General features: G+C 43.2%; 1 long non-coding RNA gene across 1 annotated transcript in view; it reads left to right on the top strand.

Moving 5' to 3' along the window:
* The first annotated feature begins 8,811 nt into the window (after positions 1 to 8,811).
* The window catches only part of LOC141988205 (uncharacterized), a 135,293-nt gene continuing 126,192 nt past the window's right edge, over positions 8,812 to 17,912 (top strand). Inside the window, exon 1 of the long non-coding RNA XR_012639698.1 lies at positions 8,812 to 8,912. This is a non-coding gene — a long non-coding RNA (uncharacterized LOC141988205). The remainder of the gene's footprint in view (positions 8,913 to 17,912) is intronic.

Below are 17,912 nucleotides of genomic sequence, written 5' to 3'. Positions count from 1 at the left end.
ATTGATTCAGCTGTTTTTGTTTGTTTTTTTAATTATGTAGTTCAAATAACCTTCAGGTAAGAAGACAGACTTTTTGATGCTAGTCCAAACTGAAACTACATTCCAAATATTTGAGATTCACCCTGCTTCTAACCTTCCACAATGCATGACTCCACAATTCAAACATATAGTCTCCCTGTTAAATATATTTCTAAATATTGCCACTGTTGTTGTTTATCCACCATATTTTTAAGGCATAGAACAAGCTGCCTGTCTTTGAACATTTAATTAGAAGGTTTTGCTATTAACCAGTGACTTTATAAGTGGCACCTGCCAAACCTTTTCTTGGTTCAGTGGCTGTATGATTGTCTGTGACAAGTGCAATACAGAAGATTTTGTTTACCTTGCTTTTCTAATAGGGTGCCAACTCATTTCTTCCTCTTGGCCAAATTAAATGAGTTCATGGATTTAATATGCATTTTGATGTCATGCTGCTGCTCAAGCTAAAAAGCATGTGTGTTTAGAAAAGAGCGAATGGTGAAATGGGTATTTTATCTCCTTTGGGTCTCTGGCATCTCCACTTTAGGACTTTTTTGGTAGTTATAATTATAAAAATAGTTTACAAATATCTGCAAGGAAATCAGATGATCACTAGTCACCAAACACAGAGATTCATTGTTTATAGCAGTGCAAAAACATTTCACTGCAAGAAGGAATCCCAGTGTTCTTTCATGCAGTTTTCAATCCTGACTGTTCAGTGATCTTTAAAAAATGGTGGAGTTAAGTAAACATGTATTTTGCCTTCAACCCACTTGTGAATTACTAGTGGAGCCTGACATCTAAAGTAACTTAGTGGGAGTAATTAGATCTAACTAGTCTTGGCTTCTTTCTCAAATTGCATAATAAAAGTGTGAAATAATATCCTTAGACATAGTTTGTTTTCCAAAGTGGGAAACATAAAAATGCAGAGAGATGAATTATGATGTTATGACAGCAATATTTGTATTAAAGTAGATTTATGTGCTGTTGCTGTTAAGTTCTCTCCCATGCCCTGCTGATAGGAGTTCCATTCCCTTCCAGCATTCCTCCTCCTCTTACTCAGTCATTATCAAATACCTCCATCTTGTTTAAATAACATGGTACTTAACCTCTGTTTGATGTTGGGAATGTAGGGCTGCTGAAATTACAACCAGGAGGATATGAGACTGTGTGTGTATGTGTATTCAAAACTTTAACTTCAGAAATTACTCGCTCAACTGAGTTGCAGTCGGTTAAACTTATGGCATGCATTTTTTCTTGAAAGCTCTAACAGAATTAATAATAATTGTCCCAGTATATTGGAAGTGATGCATATAATGTTGTTAATGCTGTTTTGTTAGGGCAATATGACATCTAAAATAATGGACCTTATTCAAGACAACTGTGTGTGTGTGTGTGTAGTTCATAGATCAACTTAAAAAAATAAAACTTAGGAACTTGCTTGGGCTATAAATGGGTACAAGAGCTACAGTGCATTGAGTATCAAATATAGATGCCTTTGTGTGACCGAAGTGAAACTTTTGTTCACGTTCTTTGACTATTTGAAAGGTGACATAATGATGGACTTTTGTTTAATTTCTCGTGGAGCCTCATTATTTCATGGTTTTTGTGATTGTTTTCAATAATTGGACATTTACTGTGAACTGTTTGTGGTGGAAGTGAGAAAAATGCACAAATATCATGGAGAACTTAAGAGCTGCAAGTGAAACCTTAAGTTGCATGGGAGGCTGATAGTGGCATAAAGGATCAGATCAGCTGTTAGGAACAGTCAAGGGGACATGTGGTTCATCACGGTCAAAAGTGAAAAACGATATTTAAAAAACCAAAGAGCCTCGTTGTGTATCAAAAGTTACATAGCTGATATGAGGGTGGTTTTGTATTTCAAAATCAAACCAGTATGTTAAACCTGGGTCCTCTTTTTGCTAAACCCTTACATTTTTGTTTCCAGCTTTGACCCATTCCTACTAGATAGGATTAATGGCCGGTTAGTCCTGTTTTCAAAACGATTGAATTAGTCTCTTCTCTTTTTGTCTAGGTACTTAAAAGAATTCTTATAATCTTAGTCACTATTCAGAATTCATGCATGGACGTTTGAATTAAAATGAAAAAAAGAAAAAAGCTAACTAGAGTATTAAATAATGTCTGTGGTTTGACTTTTGGCCTCTTCACGATAATCACCCTGGGTCTCCTCATAAACATTGCCCTTTTAGAATGATAGCGCTGACCACAGTTAAAAAGGATGGAATAGATGTGTCCTACAGGTTTCATCAAATAGTCTTAGGCCATGTCTGCACTACGAAATTAGGTTGAATTTATAGAATTCAGTTTTGTAGAAAGCATTTCTATAAAGTCAATTGTGTGTGTCCCCACACAAATGCTCTAAGTGCATTTAGTCGGTAGAGTGCGTCCACAGTACCGAGACAACCATCGACTTCCGGAGCATTGCACTGTGGGTAGCTATCCTACAGTTCCCACAGTCTCTGCTGCCCATTTGAATTCTGGGTAGAAATCCCAATGCCTGATGGGGCAAAAACATTGTTGTGGGTGGTTCTGGGTACATATCGTCAGACCCCCCCCCTTCCCTCCCTCCCTCCATGAAAGCAACAGCAGCAATCATTTCACGCCTTTTTTCCTGGGTTACCCATGCAGATGCCATACCACGGCAAGCATGGGGCCCGCTCAGCAAACAGTCACCGTATGTCTCCTGGGTGCTGGCAGACATGGTACTGCGTTGCTACACAGCAGCAGCTCATTGCTTTTTGGCAGCAGACAGTAGCCATCATCGCTGTACTAAAGGGTGCTCTTTTAGCCAACCTCGGGTGCCTGGGCAAACATGGGAGTGACTCAGCCAGGTCATTTTCCTTTTAAGTTTTGTCTCATGGCAGTTCAGTCCCGCCAGCAGTCTTACTGTACTGTCTTCTAATGAGCAGCCAGGAGACGACGCTGGCCAGCAGTCATACTGCACCATCTTCTGCCGAGCACCCAGGAGATGACAATGGCCAACAGTCGTACTGCACCGTCTGCTGCCAGCAAGATGTATAAAGATAGATGAAGTGGATCAAAACAAGAAATAGACCAGATTTGTTTTGTATTCATTTTCTCCTCCCTCCCTTCCTCCCTCCCTCCATAAAATCAATGGCCTGCTAAACCCAGGGTTTTGAGTTCTATCCTTGAGCGGGCCATTTTGTTTCTTCTTGATGCAAAGCCACCCCCTTTGTTGATTTTAATTCCCTGTAAGCCATGTTGTCAGTTGCCCCTCCCTCCATCAGAGCAACAGCAGACAATCATTTTGCGCCCTTTTTCCTGGATTGCCTGAGCAGACACCATAGCACAGCAAGCATGGAGCCCGTTCAGCTCACCGCAGCAGTTATGACATTGTAAACACCTCGTGCATTATCGTGCAGTTTATGCAGAACCAGCACCTGAAAAACCAGGCGAGGAGGTGACAGCAGCGCAGTGATGAGGACATGAACACAGATTTCTCTAAAACCGCAGTCCCCAGCAGTTTGGAGATCATGGTGTTACTGGGGCAGGCTCACGCCGATTTTGGGCCCGGGAAACAAGCACAGAGTGGTGGGACCGCATAGTATTGCAGGTTTGAGATGATTCCCAGTGGCTCCTTAACTTTCGCATGTGTAAGGGCACTTTCATGGAACTTTATGACTTGCTTTCCCCTGCCCTGAAGCGCAAGAATACCAAGATGAGAGCAGCCCTCACAGTTCACAGGTGAGTGGCAATAGCCCTGTGAAAGCTTGCAATGCCAAACAGCTACCAGTCAGTCGGTAATCAATTTGGAGTGGGCAAATCTACTGTGAGGTTGCTGTGATGCAAGTAGCCAATGCAATCATTGAGCTGCTGCTATCAAAGGTAGTGATTCTGGGAAATATGGAGGTCATACTAGATGGCTTTGCTGCAATGGGATTCCCCAACTGTGGTGGGGCTATAGACGGAACGCATATCCCTATCTTGGGACCGGACCACCAGGGCAGCTAGTACATAAACTGCAGGGGGTACTTTTCAATGGTGCTGCAAGCATTGGTGGATCAGAAGGGACGTTTCACCAACATCAATGTGGGATGGCCAGGAAAGGTTCATGACACTCGCGTCTACAGGAACGCTGGTCTGTTTAAACGGCTGCAGGAAGGGATTTACTTCCCAGACCAGAAAATAACTGTTGGATGTTGAAATGTCTATAGTTATCCTTGGGGATCCAGTCTACCCCTTAATGCCCTGGCTCATGAAGCCGTACACAGGCACCCTGGACAGTAGTAGGGAGCTGTTCAACTATAGGCTGAGCAAGTGCAGAACGGTGGTAGGGTGTGCATTTGGATGTTTAAAGGGTCGCTGGCACAATTTACTGACTCTGTCAGACCTCAGCAAAACCAATATTTCCATTGTTATTGCTGCTTGCTCCACAATCTCTGTGAGAGTACAGGGGAGACGTTTATGGCGGGGTGGGAGGTTGATGCAAATCGCCTGGCCGCTGAATACACGCAGCCAGACACCAGGGTGGTTAGAAGAGCACAGCAGGAAGCGCTGCACAGCAGAGAAGCTTTGAAAAACAGTTTCATGACTGGCCAGGGTACTGTGTGACACTTCTGTTTGTTTCTCCTTGATGAAAACCCGCCCCCTTGGTTGCCTCTAAATTCCCTGTAAACCACCCGCCCTCCCCGCTTCGATCACAGCTTGCTTGCAAAGGAAATAAGTCACTATCATTTAAAAACATGTATTCTTTATTAATTGATTATAAAAATAAGGAGATAACTCACAAGGTAGCCTGGGTGGGGTGGGGGAGGAGGGAAGGAAAAGGCCACTTTGAATTTCTTGAATGATAGCCTTCTGTTGCTTGGGCTGTCCACTGGGGTGGAGTGGTTGGGTGCCCGGAGGCCCCCCCTCCTGTGTATTAATTTTTCACTCGTTCACCCAGACATTCTTGGGCGTCTGGGTGAGGAGGCTATGGAACTTGGGGAGGAGGGAGGGCAGTTAAACAGGGGCTGCAGCGGCAGTCTGTGATCCTGCTGCTGTTCATGAACCTCCACCAGACGCCGGCGCATGTCCGTTTGATCCCGCAGTAGCCCCAGTGTTGCCTCATGCCTCCTCTGATCTTCCTGCCACCACCTCTCCTCACGTTCATCAGCCACTTTCCTGTACTCTGCTATTGTGTCCCTCCACACATTCTGCTGAGCTCTGTCAGTGCCGGACGACTGCGTGAGCTCAGAACATTTCATCACGCGTGTGGCTTTTTTGCTGCCTTCTCTGAGAGAGCCTTTGGGACGGAAGAGGGAGGCTTGAAACATTTGCAGGTGCTGGAGGGGAAAAAAGGGAGTGAAGTATTTTAAAAGATACATTTTATAGAACAATGGCTATAATCTTTCACTGTGAACAACACTATTCACATTACATAGCACATGTGATTTTGGTACAAGGTCGCATTTTTAATCTTATATTGAGTGCCTGCGGCTTTGGTGTTAGAGATCACACACACAGTGCCAGGCAACAGAATTCGGCTTGCAGGCGGCCACGGTAAGCCATAGTCTTTCGGCTTCTGCAGCCTTCATAACAGCAGCACCCTCCTCTCCCATACCAAGCAAAGCACGTTGAGTTGGCCATTTAGTGCTGCGGTTTTCCTGTTAACATGCAGCAGCAGAAACCAAACTAAGCCCCTCCCCCCATCCAATTCTCTGGGATGATTGCTTTACCCCTCCCCCCACCGTGTGGCTGGTAGCAGGGAAGATCCCTGCTAGCCAAATGCGAACAGCTCAGAGCCAATGCCCTCCCCCCCCCCCCCCCCGTGTGGCTAACTGCAGGGAGGATTTCTTTTCAGCCACAGGCAAACAGCCCAATAGGAACGGCCACCTCTGAATGTCCCCTTAATTAAATTCCCCTATTTCAACCAGGTTACCATGAACGATATCACATCTCCTGAGGATAACACAGAGAGAGAAAGAACGGATGTTACTTGAATGCCAGCAAACACCAGGACCATACGCTGCCAGGCTTTGTCATGCAATAATACCAGATTACTTGCTACTAGCATGGCATGGTAAAGTGTCCTACAATAGAGGACGGAATAAGGCCGCTCTCCCCAGAAACCTTCTGCAAAGGCTTTTAGAGTACCTCCAGGAGAGCTTCATGGAGATGTCCCTGGAGGATTTCCGCTCCATCCCCAGACACGTTAACAGACTTTTCCAGTAGCTGTACGAATGGCCACGAATGCATCCCAAGTCCTCAGGGCTACTTAATCATTAAAAAACACTTGCTTTTATAAAGTGTATTATATTTTAAAAGGTACACTCACCAGAGGTCCCTTCTCCGGCTTTGTTTGGTTGAGAGGGTATTTCAGTCAGGGTGAGAAAAAGATCCTGGCTGTTGGGGAGAACGGTGTGCTGTGTGCTCTCCTCAATCTCGTCCTCCTCCTCCTCATCATCCCCATCCACAAAATCCTCAGACATGGTGGAGAGTACCCCATCATCGGAGTCCATGGACAGGGGTGGGGTAGTGGTGGCGGCCCCCCCTAGAATTGCATGCAGCTCAGCGTAGAAGCGGCATGTGTGGGGGCTCTGTCCCGGAGCGTCCGTTTTGATTCTTTGGTTTTCTGGTACGCTTGTCCGAGCTCCTTAAGTTTCACACAAGACTGTGTTGCGTCCCTGCTGTAGCCTCTGTCCCTCATGACCTCGGAGATTTTTTGAAATGTTTTGGCATTTCGTCTTTTGGAACGTAGTTCTGATAGCACGGATTCATCTCCCCACATGGCAATCAGATCCAGTACCTCCCGTTCAGTCCATGCTGGAGCTCTTTTTCGATTCTGGGACTGCATGGTCACCTGTGCTGATGAGCTGTGCATGGTCACCTGTGCTGATGAACTTGCCTGGCCAAACAGGAAATGAGATTCAAAAGTTCCCGGGGCTTTTCCTGTCTACCTGGACAGGGCATCAGAGTTCAGCGTGCTGTCCAGAGCAGTCACAATGGTGCACTGTGGGATAGCTCCCGGAGGCAAATACCTTCGAATTTCATCCACACTAACCCTAATTCAAAACGGCGATGTCTATTTCAGCGCTAATCTCCTTGTTGGGGAGGAGTACAGAAATCGGTTTTAAGAGCCCTTTATGTCAAAAAAAATGGCTTCGTTGTGTGGACAGGTGCAGGGTTAATTTGATGTAATGCTGCTAAATCCGACAAACTCGTAGTGTAGACCAGGCCTTAAGTCCATTTGATCTATTTCCTCAACTTTCATCCAGTGGGTATAACACACACACACACAACTTCTGCAATCACATTGGTGCCCTGTTCAGAGGAGAACCTCTAATCACCATGATGTCAAAATCAAACAAACTTGTAACAGTTCCTCCCTAAATTCTTCCACATTTTTGATTGTCTTGTCCCCAGCTGTTATGTCAGCCATAAATCTGGGAGAAGGTACAATTTTAAATGCATGGCAGCTCTGTTCATTCAAGAGAAGTACCTCTACCACAGTTAACTATTTTAAATAAATGGCCCCTGGCCAGCTAAAAGCTGTTTTGACTTCTTATAGCCAGGGACTATCTGATTTACTGCTGACCAGTGCAGGAGTTTGTTAAATTGCACTTTAATACAATTTGTATTTTCTGCCACCTTTTTGAACCAGATTCTAATTTGCTTTTGTGTTTGGTGTACAGGTTTGGGGGAAAGCACAGGAAGCCAGTCACAACCCAGAGGAGAGTAGCTGTCTGCTCCTGTCTCCATACTTCCATGAGACAGACTGCACTGCAAAGCAGGCAGGGAGGAGAAGGAGCAATGGCTAAAGGATGGTTTATCTTGTTGCACTCCTTTTCCTGGGAACTCAGGGCGGGATTGTGCTTCTACATTTCCCCTCCCCCAGGTCTGTACCTAGTTGGTATAATTTCGCCCCATAAAAGATGTATAAACGTTTCCAGCCTGTATGTAAAACCCTTTGATGTCACATAGGAATCTCACTTACAAGGGGAAAGCAGAAGTCTTTTGCTCCATCAACTTGGGTTTCCCTTCCCCACATACTACCTTTAAAGGACCAAAATAAAATATTTTTTTCTATTGTTTAGCTGTTCATTTCCATTTGCCTGTTTTCCTGTCTGCTAATATCCTCAAAGCTCCTGCAATCATTAATTTTCTGCTGCCTGCCTGCAGCTGTGGCTAATGCACCCAGAAGGCTTTGCTCTTGACAGTTACAACAGGATATAGCAGCGCTATTGCAAACAGATAAGGAAAATAAACTGGCTCAGGAACTCTTGGCCCGGAAACAGGAGATCAGATTTAAAGGTGATTGGGGGATGGGAGACAATTCTGTTCTAACATGGATTCAGATGAGAGGGCAATGCTAAGGATGGAGGGGAGTGTAGTAGCATTTGGAACTGGGAAAGAGGATTAAATAAATATAGGTTTTGCTCACGCTTATAATGAGTAAGGCTGGGTAATTTTCTCACTTTATTTCAGAGTGTTGATCCCTGATGTTGTCTGTGTGATGAACTCTGAAACTGCATATTGCATCAGTCTTTCCCTAAAACGTTCCTGGAAAAGATTAACTCTGGCTTGCCTTGTCATCACTTTACTTAGGGAGGGGAATAACATGCAAATGAAATAAGAATATAAATCCGAACAGTTTAAACATTAACAATGCCATTTAAAAAAAAAAAGATGTCTTGGATTTTTTTAATTTACCCCCTAGTGTCACAGCACTTTTAGTTAGTTACAGATGATTTAACATCACCATATCCTTGAAGAATGTGGTCAGCCATTTAGAATGAGGATTTAAAGCTAACATCTTGGAAAATCTCCTGAATACAAGAGGAAGGATGATCTAGGAGTTAGGGCACTAGCCTGGGGCTTGGGAGACTGCGTCCAATTACCTGTTTCACCACAGACTTCCTCTATGACCTTGGGTAAGTCACTTTGTCTGTGCCTCAGTTCCGCCTCTGTAAAATTCAGTTAATAGCACTTCCCTACCTCACAGGGATGTTCTAAGGATAAACACATTAAAGATTGTGAAATGCTCAGACAAGGTACTTATGACAGATAAAGTAGACAACTGACAAAAATTTGACTGTCTCTATCCCTGCTTCCACCACACACTTCAATAATAAAATATGTTTAGCCATGTATTTGCCACTTTTTTGCATTTTCTGCTTATTTAGTGATGCACCAGTTTGTGGTGGCGTGACTCCAAAGATTCCACACATTTGAATCCCCAGACTCATGACATTGACACTTGTCCTTGATAGGAGTGAAATTTTGCATATTTTCTGCATGCGGAACAATAAAATATTGCAAGTGAATAAAATAAGAATATTTTGTACTGATAGATACTAAGGCCTGTTCCTGTGTGTGCAATTATAGTGTATGAGCACAACAACGACAACTATTTTTTTAACAATATGCCTTATTTGCAAAATTGTAAAAGTCATTTAATAGAAATACTCGGATGTAGCATTTCAGTTGCATGTCATGTGCAGGTATTTTGCTTGCGACTACCATGAACATGCTTCATGTGTGTATTTCTGGCAAGCAGCAATAAGTCAAACATGGTTTAATAAAGATCTTATCACTTTATACCTCATTATTTTAAACAGACCTATTTTGAAATCCTGAATATAGAAGATGCTTAATATAAGATGTTTTAAATATTTTACGTGCTGCTTAAATAATTAATTTTGGGAAAGTTACTTCTCCACAAAGAAAGGCTGCATCTACTTACATTACACTGTTCTTGAGGAAAAATGGAGTAGCCTTTGAATTGCTGAAGTAATTGGCTGCGGTGCCTTATACTAAATCGCATAGAAGAAAACACGGAAAGGATAGTTAAGACTGATTCAGCAGAAAACTATATTTTGTTCACATTGGTCCCCACCACAGGGTACAGTGCATTGGCCCTGCCAGAACAGACTGCTGCTGGAGATGTGGGTCTCCTGGAGCCAAACTGGCTCTCATATTTTGGGGCTGTCCCAGAATCCCAGGTTGTCCCAGGATCCTATTGTATAGTAGTAGGCAGGAGGATTAATATTATAATGGAGACCTCTGTGAAAATTACTTCCCAGACTGTGTTTTGGGATATAGTCCACCATCTTGGAAACTGTCCAACTCATGAAAAGCTTGGTTCTCTAGCACTGTGCTTGTAGCCAAATGCCTCATATTGTTTAGATGGAAGAGCAGACTATCTCCAGGGTCAGATGCTTGACTAAGCAATTTGGCTGTCCAATTGCTTAACAGGTAACCATCAGAAGAGGGATCTCAGGTAAATTTGAAAAGAATTGGTGTGACTTTTTGAACATCTTTGATTAATTACAACAGATGGAAACCAAGATGTCACTCTTCTTTCTACTCCCTGCCCCCCTCCCTTCCTTTCCATTCCATTTGTGTCTCCCCCGCCCCTTTATTTGGGGGAGGAAGATAAATCAATAAAATAGAAATAAAACAGGGTAATTTGTATTCCAACTTGAGGAAAAAATACAAAATTCCCTAGTGTGAGAACATTGCATTTTTCTAGCTTCCTGTTTGATCCACTAAAGACACAAATCAGGGAAAGAGGGGAATTTGGCTCTTCAAAGTGGAACACAAATGGACCAAGTTTTGTCTCAGACACTAGACTTTACTCAGTACCACTCTGCAAACTGTCTCATTGACTTCATAACCCCCTTCCATTAAGCTGAGTAATATTCACTGCATTTAACGTACACGTGGGCCTGAACCAAATGCTGGATCCAAACATCCTCGCTTTTGGGAGTGTTCGTATTTCAGGTACAAATTTTGTGGTTTGAATTCATTTCTTCTTTGATTGCCAGTCATCACTCAGAGCTGATAGCATACAGAAACAGTAACTGGAATTTCATCTCCTGAGGCAAAAGTATTGGGCCAGATCCTCATCTGGTGTAAATTGCCATAGTTCCATTGGTGGCAATTTTGTGTGAAATCTGAACAGCCGTTATGTTCAATTGCCTGTATCTCTCATTAGTCACTAAAATGTGTGAATTAGTCTTGTTCACACAATTGCTTGCAAAACATGTGGTGTTTGTATGGATCCCTGAAGCCACATGTGAACAAGGATACACATGCACAAATATGAGTATTCACCCGTTGTTCGTCATTCATGCTTCTTTATTTTCCTGTTTTAACAGTTTGTTATCCTCTCAGAGAAATAATCAATACTATGTGACTTTTAGATGACCACTTACACCCTATGAATTACAAATACCCAACTTGAGCACTTCATTTTAAAAAAAGGGCTAAGAATTTGTTCCTCAGCAAATTCTTACAAATAACTAACATTTACAAGAATTGGGATGAGTTCATAAAAGAATAGAAAAAAAGGGTTAAAATCAGATAATTTATTTTAAATTATTAATTCAGCCAACTCTACTATGCCGGCAATGTGTGATTATTGTAAAAATATTTTTATTGCCATTTCTCCAGTTTTCAAATACCTATAGCATCTGTTTCGACTGAAGAAAAATAAAAATCCAAGGAAAGTGTTGCTGAGAAGCACATTTTCTACTATGGTAAAATCTAGTCAGTGTTGGACTTCTTTTTAATCTTACTCTTGTTATCAATATCCTAAAATGACTTTGTTCTCTCAAGTGCTAGCAGTAAACTAATATATGTGCCTCCATTTGCCTTTTGGACTATTTTTTTTAATGGTGGTATGACCTATATTGAGAATAACATTCAGCAAGATGAAGCAAATTTACACATCATTTCAGGGGAACTGAAAAGTAAAGTGAGTGAACATTCTTAATTTGGGGAATGAACAAAAAGTCTATAATATGGAGCTCCACGGCATTGCCTTAGTACTCATCATTAGTTAGGACATTAACTCTAACTTGTGGAAAGTGTTTATATCACATTCTCTATCAGGATATACAGTACTTCTTCTCATTCTTCTAATGTAATACAAGTACTAGATTTGTTATTGATCCTAAGGACAAAGTGGTATAATGGCAGAAGCACTCGGCCAGTTGACTTATCACACATTCACTAAATAAATTTATGATCCACTAACATTTGCCATTTATTTAAATGTAGAGAGGAAGATGACCAGCTTCAAAGGGTTGATCAATTAGGTTTCTCACCTTAAACTAGTAAAACTCCACAGTGAGTTACAATGACATTAATATCTGTGTTGAAGCTGTGGACCTTGACCCTGACCTGATGCAAGGATAATAGGTATATCTCTAACCATGATTTACTTGTTCCCCAGCTAAATGAATTCTAAAACCTTGTGTCAATATTAACCCCCTAAGTATAGAATTAATCCAACTACCATGTATGTGCAACCCCATTGGCCTTTGCAGTCTTATACTACTGGCAAACAAAACCTCTGATTTTTCTCTTCTCATGGGATGGTAAAAATCCTAAATATGTATCTAAGCTGTATGTAAAGTACAAATTCAAATGTCCTATCATCTCTCAGAACAATTATGGAGAATCCCTGGAGGGCTGCCAAATGCCTGGTAACAAGAGAAGGGGGAAACTTTTCTATCACAGATGGGTGATGGAAGGTAACCTCCATGTTCTGCTATTTAAATATTTATGAAGTGGTCACATAAGAAAAGAAGTGTGTGGAGGGGAAACAAGGTCTTGGTAGTTTCTAAGAATTCTTCTGATGACTAAGAAAGATAGCCACCGTTATATGATATACCCCTATCTCATGTCCCTGGTTAAAAAAAAAAGTCTTATAATGCAGGATACTATTTCTGTAAAGATCTGTTGTATGCAATTCACGTCTGTCTGGAAGCACTCTATAAATCCTATAGTTAAAACCAGCTGGGAGTTATTAGGAGTGCCATTCTGAAGGAGAATTCACCTTCAATAAGGATGAAGGATCAATTGCCCACAGAGACTGCCTGCCTAAAATTTGCCCAGTGAAGCCTTCCCTGCCCCAGGTGTTTTGGTACTTACTCTAATTTTTTTCTACTCAGTACTATTGAAAGCTTTGGAACTAGGGACTACAGAAGAGGAATTAAGGGGACCACATTGACAAATAACTCCAGATTCCCCATACCTCTCCATCTGGTGAGGCAGATCTTCTGCCAAAATAATTCAGAACAGGAGAAAGCATTCTCGGGGTGTGACTATAGATGTCTGAGAGTCAAGTTTCAGGAATATGAACATATGTGAGGTTGGTATTAGGTGCTTAAATACAAAATGGACCTTTGTGTTTTCTTCATTGGTAATGGGCAAAGCAAATAGTTTTGGAGGAGTTTGGCTCAGTTCAGTCTGGATTTGTAACAGAACTTTAGATAAATTAACAGCCTCCTAGGCCTATATATTTCAGCTGACAATCTAATGTGAAAAATTTTCCCATGAGTTTGGATACTTTCTGTTATAATTTTAGATACCATACACACAGACTCTCTCATGATATAGTGGTCATCATTAAAAAGAGTGGACTTTTTCCCAGAGATACCACACAGTATTTACAGATTATAGTAAACAACTGCAGAATCATACTATGATGGGGTGGGACTCACCATCTTGGCACCTCCTGCTGGCCGTGCTGGGAACTTAGCTCTTGGTTGCCAGTGCGCCTTCCTCTAGTGGTGTCTCACTGCCGTCACTTCTGCTCCACCTCTAAGACCCGCATCTGTCCCTGGACTGCAGCATCCTCTTCTGGGCACGGCCCTCTGGCTTTGCCCCACACCGTTTTCTCTCCCCTTCCGGGGGAACTGGTTGTCTCTAGTCCATCTGCTTGCCACTGTGGCTTTCAGTCTAGCCCCTCACTTCAAGGGGTAAACTGCAGTCCGAATACTAGCTTCCGCCTCTGTGGCTACTCCAGGCCCCAACCCAGGGACCCTATAGCTGGAAGCCACATGCTGCCGCTCCTCCAACTCCCGCTGCCTATTTCCCTGGGCCACTTCCCCGTAGCCCTAGCACCTTCCCGGCCCTTTGTATCAAGGGCCTCAGTCTGGCAGTCCTCAGGCTGGAACTCCCTATTATTCCCCGACCTTGCCCATAAGCACTGACTCCATGGGTTCTCCGGGGCTGGAGCACGCCCAGGGAAAAATTGGTGGGTGCTCTGCACCCACTGGCAGCCAAAGTTCCCTCCCCACCCCAGCTCACCTTCACCTTCTCCCCTGAGCACGCTACACCCCCGCTTCTCCTTCCAGCACTTGCCCAAGCTGTGCGAGGGAGTGGGGAGGAGCGGGAACACCACACTCGGGGGAGGAGGCGGGGCTGGGGAGGGGATTTGGGGGGAGGGGTCCAATAGGGGCAGGGAGCGGGCGGGGACTTTGGGGAAGGGGTTGGAATGGGGGTGGGGAAGGAGCAGGAGAGAGTGGGGCAGGACTGGGGGGGGATCGAGCACACACAGGCACCAGGAGAAGTTGGCACCTGTGACCTTGCCCAGCACTGCTCTATCTAAGGTAGTGCTCTAAGGTAGCCCTTGTACTCCAGGGAGAGACTGCCCCTGCGCTGTTGAGCTGCCCTTCTTATATGGCCCTCCCTGGCCCTGACTGGCTGCTCCAACAAGACTTCTCCTGATTGGCTCTCTACAAGCCCTCCTCCCTTTGGTTGGGTTTTGTGCAGCCTCCCTGAGGGCTGCTTTAACCCTCCATCTACCTGTGTGGGGCAGCCACCCCACCACACATAGATACTGAATAACTGAGTACATGGTAACTTTTCCTCTATTTTACTATGTCTACTTTCATTCCTGGTCAGAACTATAAAATACAGATGTAAAAAGTGGGCAATAATAGGAAATATCCAGATTTTTCTCAAAAGCCTCCACTTTTGGTTCAAGTGTCTAGAAAAGTTTTGGCTCATTCTTATTTTATCTATTTGCCAATATTTACACAGAAAACAGCAAAAACTTCAGCCTAAGTTCACCAGGCAATACACAAATTTCTTTGGAGACAGACCTTAGCAGCAGGAAGTCTATAGGTGTGTATCTGTGAGTGTTTGACAGTGCTATGCAGTCTTCTACAGAGACCCACTAGCAAAATTAAATGCCCTCCCTGCCCCTGAAGAATGTGGACAATGCCTGTATTATTTCATGAATATTCAATGCCCCTGTCTGTTTGCTTAGTTATGTTTCTGCTCGGTTGCTATGTGCTTAGAAAGGGGTTAATTCCAACAGGAGCACACAGCATGTAGAGAGGAAAGCAGACAAACACTTCTGATAGCCTCACTTACCAATACTTAAAAGACAATGCAGAGAAAATGGTTGTGAAATCTATCCTTGACGCCCTCCCCGCCCCCCCCACCGCCTCCTGGGGTGAATAAAAAAGTTTTCCAGGTTCAGGAGGCCCAGGGCTGGCAAAAGGGACATTGACAAGGATAAAAGGGCAACCTTTGAAGAGCAGAGGAGTGGGGAAGGGAGTCAGGCAGGTGGGCAGAGACTACAGGTACAGACTCTCTTCCCGTTCACTCCCCACACCTACCACTTAGACACAGAAGTGAGGGAGTCTGGATATGCTGGGCCTACCTAAATTGTAGGCAAGACAGTTCGGCACATAGACTGGGAAATGTGATGGTCACTATTGCTGGCAGGGGAATCCACCTCGCTGTATAGACATTTCTTGGAACACCTCCTGGGCTTAAATAGGGTGCTTGGACCAGTCAGGGGCCATGAGGGAAGTTGTCAGTCCAGCCTTCTGATGTGTTACTTCCTGTGACATTTATCTCCACGGGGTCTGTCTGATCATGCTTATGGCCCTATCCTGGCTGCCAGGGAGTGGCGTAGAGGTGTCAGCTGTCCATCACCCAACAGATCCAACTTTTAGTTCCCATAGAACTTCACAGATATCTTCCAGTTCCAACACAGTCTTCAATACACCACAGCAAAGGGCCCAACTGGTTTGTTTATGCTCCAGTAGGAGTTCACTTGTTTGCAGTGTACTTCCTTTCTGCTAGGCTAGTGGAGGCTCACTCCTCTCCTTGAAAAATATTTGTGGTTCCTCCATAAGTTAAAACCTGTTTGCTTGAAAGCTTGCTTAAAAGCTGAATGGTTTTGATGCACGGCACATCATAATTATGCAATGAGAGGACTTTTTGTTTTACACTGAACAAGCCTTTGGAAACAGAAGGACTTCTAACAATGTAAATGCCTGGTGTTCATTTAATCCTTTGATTTATTTGGAGAATGATGTAGTCAACAGTGAGCCTTTTAGCCAGATCCAAATTTGCCTTGGAAATTTCCTCTGTCCATCATAAAACTAGTTTGTTGCCTACTTTAGCACAAACACAGGTATTATCAGTTACATCCAGTGATGCTGCTGCCTTGAAAAAGGAAAACAAAATATGGAATGCCTGCTTAGCATTTTCTAGGTTTTACCCATTTCTCTTTCCAGCAGTTCTACCCTTCTTCTTTGTCCACAATACTTGCTTTCAAATCAGCCATTTTGTTAATTTGACAAACCAGAGTTTCTACTAAATATCCTAAAGTGGCATTATCTGAAGCACACATGCTCGTCCATTCTGAGAGACAGTTGTCACCGTGGATTATCCAAGATTGCGTTTTTCCAAACTGGCATATATCACAAAAAGGCAAAACAGCCTAACATGATTGCTGTTCTGGGCCCCTGTCAGTTATCACCAGGAGTTAAAACTCAAAAAGCATTGGGAGGGGATTGCAGCATTTTGAGGCCATTAGCAGTGTAAATTATACTTACGCTGGGGAACTGGCCCTGCATATAGTGAGTGGTTCCAGGGTCAGGAGAGTGCAAAGGTGGGCTTAAAACCCTCTCTTCCCAACCTACTCTGGACCAAGCCATCCATTTTCCGGTAGACTTGCACAGTTTTGTTAGTCTTCCTTTGCGTGGTTGTTCTGGTGTACGTAGTGTAGACTAAACTCTGCTTTCATTGAGCCCATGCAACCATATTGACTCTGTTGGAGTTGTATGAGTTCAAATTAAAAAAAAAAAAAAAAAAAGAATTGATGCAACTGCATACTTCCTTAAGATAGTGAGGTGCACAGTTCTTAAAGCATTTTAACAATGGTGTTTTAAAATTATCCTTGTGTTTGTCTGCCCATTTTTAAAAAATATCAGTTATTTATTAGTTAATATCAAATAGAACTTGATTTTGTTCCCAGGCTGGTTGCTGACTCAGTTCTTAACAGCAGATGTATCAGCGAAACAGTAGAATGTGAACTTGTTTAGTCAAACCACGCAGCATTTCTTTTGACTGTGATGGAGTCATTGTATGTATGCGTGTTTAAACAAAAGCATTTCTAGCTACCAGATAAGCAAGTGTCTCATGAAAAAAGATGGAAGACGGATGGTAGTGTCTCTCCCAGAATACAGTGGAAAATAGGAGCTGTCATCTAGAAAATGACAAAGCTGCCTCTAGTCCCTGTGGATTAGTACTCCATCTTTTACTGAACAAATAGACTGTTAGCTAAAGGTTGTAGCCTGCAAGCCAGATGCAAAAAGTCTCACCTGTATGAGAGTGACACTATTAATTGCCGGTTAAAATTTATTATAATTATTAAGTATTATAAATATTTGTATTTCAGTAGAACCTGGAGACCCCATCCAACCTTTGGGCCCCAGTGTGCTAGGCACTGAACAAACACACAGTGCAAGACAGTCCCTGTTTCAAAGAGCTGACCATTCAAACGAAGGATGTAAGGGGGCACAGATCTACAGATAGAAGCCAAATTTCCCAATTACCAGTGGGAATTCCTAGTGACCTATCCACTTAACAACAGTGTCTCTCCACTTAGGGTAAGCTGGTCAGTGATGATATGAGTCAGGCTCAAAGTAACTGGAAGTGTCCTTCCCTAGTGGTTCCGTAGCCTTTTCTTGGGACCTGTTTTGCCACAACATGGGTATTGTTGCTACTCCTTGCTGGATCAGAACAACTTCTGGCTCCCTAATAGCACTTGGGCAAGAACAATCTGCTGATTACATGGAATACCATCTGTAGCCATTGCATGGCATTCAGTGTCA

This window comes from Natator depressus, chromosome 5 (assembly GCF_965152275.1).
Source record: "Natator depressus isolate rNatDep1 chromosome 5, rNatDep2.hap1, whole genome shotgun sequence".
Classification (NCBI taxonomy): Eukaryota; Metazoa; Chordata; order Testudines; family Cheloniidae; genus Natator; species Natator depressus.
This window is presented reverse-complemented; position numbering and strand designations above follow the sequence as displayed.